Here is a 3371-nt window from a genome sequence, read left to right on the forward strand (position 1 = left end):
GGCCGCAGCCCGCGGAGCCGCCGCGCGGGCGCGGGCAGCCCGGGCAGCGCGGCTGCCGCCGCCAGCTGTGCCGCCGCCGGCCTCGGCTTGCCGCCTCCGGCGCGCAGTGACAGCAGCGGCTTTCCTTTTCTTTAACTTTGCAAAATAAAGCTGCACTTGCCGGTCCGCAGTCGCTGCATCCACCCGCGACTTTGCGCTCCCCCTTTTTTAAGCACAAACAATCGCTACTTCTGTTTCCTGCGGACACGGAGCCGGTTTCTTTTTTTTTTCCTCCCCCCCCCCTCTTTTTTTTAACCTCATCAGCTTTTTTTGAAAAGAAAAAAAATTTGAGCGCTTTTTGAGTTGAAACACCCGCCCACATTTTAACGGCAGAGATTTAAGGAGGCGCGGCGGAGTTGCGGCGCCGCCGGCGGGCGGGCAGGAAGGCCTGCACGGCGCCCGCCCCTCGCCCGGCCCGGCCCGGCCCCCGGGCGGCGGCGGCCCCCGCAGGGTCCGGTCCTGCCGCGGTGCTGGCGCTGCTCCCCGGGGACAAGGTCACGGACGAAGGGCCAATGTCAAGTCCTGGTAGCTGTGAGAGGCGAGGAGCCAGAGCAGAAATCTTCTGGTGTTCTGGGTTAATTTAAAAGGGCCATTTTTAAGGGGAAAAGGCACATAACTACAAGGAAGACGTGAGGGAGTCACTGCTTCAAAGGGAAAAGAAGTAACGACGGTACAGTATGGAGATTTTATTACCGTTCTGACTAACATCATTTAATGCTTTAAACTGCTTTACTCGCTGAATTGCTTTAAGCTGCAGGGGACCTCGAAAAAGCCGAATTCTGCAATAGTTAACAGCCCGGGAGGCGAGCTGCGCTGCGGTTTCAGTGTCCCGGCTGCCCGGGCAGCACACGTAATCTGTCAGTTGTAGCTGTCCGGGTAGACACCACGGAAAAGTTAGTTTGAACGTAAACATGTATGAGCCAATTCAGGGAGGGAACCTGTTTGACAATAATATCAGCTCATAAAACACCGCCCTAGTTCCGTCCCAGAAAGCTGCCGTGGACATCACGGCAGAGACAGCACGTGTCGAGGGCCTGATTTGAAATTGCTACCGCGAGAGACATAACCAGTTTTACAGGGATCAACCTGCAATCTAAGCAGTTAAAGGAAGTTAGCAGTAGGTATTACTTATGCATCTGACTCTCCTGTAAGCTTTGGTTGCTTCTTGCTTCGCAATCACATTTTCCTCTGCTGACTTTTACCGCCCTGCTTGTGAAAAAGCCACGGGGAAAACTAATGAACTGGCTACACAAGAGGCAGAAAATCCAGCTGTGCTCAAATTATCAAATGCCCAACACACACACACAAAGATATCAAGAAATGAAGCACTTTAAGGGCCTTATTAGGATAATTCTTGGTCACAAGCAACACTGCTAAAATCCTGTAAACAAACATATGAATTATAACTTCCCTCGAGGTTAACTCTAGAAATATAACTATATATAAATATATATACATTTAAATATAGTGTCTTTTTTGCATGAGAAGAGAATTAATATGCAATACTTAGAATATGAAATCGGTCGGCTTTTAAATGACCTATTTCGTGACTAATCAATGCCTAAAAACTACGTGTTTTGGTGATTTTACCTGTTGCTAATYTTGTGCAGAATTAGACCTACAAGTCTTGCAACACTATTATGCTAAATTTTCTGTCTTACAGTTAAAAAGGAAACATCCATATTCCGTTAGTCATGTCACATAACAAAAATAACTTACTAAACTATAGTTGGGATGCTGCAGGCCTTCTGCAAGTAAAACCGCCCAGCCAGAAAATGCCATCAAACATCCTTCATCGTACTTGTTTCTAATGTCCTTTAAAAATCTTTGCAGAAAGAAGTATGATAATTACAGTCATTTCCTTTCAACAATCATAAAGATACCCCTCATAAAACAGAAAATGTAGTCTCAGTCAGAATCAAAATCAGCAGCTGAAACACCTTCTGCAGTGAGATATTATCACCGAACACTAAAAATTAGTCATGTCAGCAAGTATCTACCTGGCCCTCTGTAATTTTGTAATACATGTAGAAGAAAAAAGACATAGAAGAGTCTATCGAAGTTATGAGTTGTGAAARGAATAATAGAAACTTTCGCTGTGACTTTAATGTGAACTTCCTGTGATGAAGGGTATGTTAACTTTTCACCTTTTCTTCACATTGTATATCAATTGCTTCATTTTTTGGATCTAATATACATATTATAATTTAAAATATTACTTTAATAGATGTGTACACTATGCAAATAACCRTGACAACATAGTTTTAGTTTAAATTCGTGCCAGGAATTAATTGGCTTTAATCCAATTTATAAAACTTGCTTTTCAGCCTTTATGATACTTACTCTCTAGTAATGTGTGGGTGGATTTCTTTGTAATTTAGTATAGGCTGTCACTGGCATTGCACCACACCTTGTATATATTGCAGAATTTTATGTAACGCCAAACTGAAAAAAGCAGGTGTGAAAGCCATTATTTTATCATCCATATATACGGTGGTGGGAAACTCGAATTGTTAAGCTAACATGAGCGAGTGATAAAGGTTTCTTGCAAATCCTTGCCAACATAAACTAACGCAGGAATACGATACAATATAATATCCAGCTTATCTGGCTTTACATCAGTAGTGGAGTTTTAGTACAGCTTTAATCCACCTTGAAATTCGGAATGATTATCCAGCCACAAGAAACATCCCGATCGCACCGTGAAGATCACAGTCCTCAATAGCATTCAGAAGCAAGAGCTTTAAGTAATTCCAAACCCCAGGCAATCTTGGGGGGGGGGGGGACGGACTGTCCTGAAGCTGCAGTTTAACATTTTGTACCCATCTAGTGTATGTAAGCTGCACGCGGAGTTTCTTTGCTGTTTCTCCCCAAGTCACGCTCCCTGTCTGCGGTGGACGCTGTTGTGATGTGCAGCCGCGCTCTCCTTTTCCCCTGCAGATCTCCCTTTCATTTGGCAGTCCTGTTGCTATAATTACACTAGTCAGCAGGAAGCACACAGACCGAAAAACTCGTGTCTAAGCCTCACGAAAGCGAATAGAAAAAAGGAGAAAAAAACAATAAAGAAGTACGTTTCTTAAAATCGGGAAATTATCTTGATTCTCAGGGAAGATACCATAACGCAGCCCGCTGGGCTCGCACTGARAAGAAAGGTGCTTGTTCCCCCCGAGCCTAGGTGGCCGGGCCACCTGCAGACCGCAGCCGAAGGGCCCAGCCACAGCGGTGCCCCGAGGCGCGGGCGGGCGAGCTCAAGGCCAGCGGCGAGCGGGGCCGCGCGGCGGTGAGCGGCCCCCAGGCGGCCGCTGGAAGCGTTACCGGAGCCGCGGGGGCCG

The sequence above is a fragment of the Rhea americana genome, unplaced genomic scaffold, assembly GCF_003343005.1.
Source record: "Rhea americana isolate MKP2758 unplaced genomic scaffold, rheAme1 scaffold_27, whole genome shotgun sequence".
In the NCBI taxonomy this organism is placed as follows: Eukaryota; Metazoa; Chordata; class Aves; order Rheiformes; family Rheidae; genus Rhea; species Rhea americana.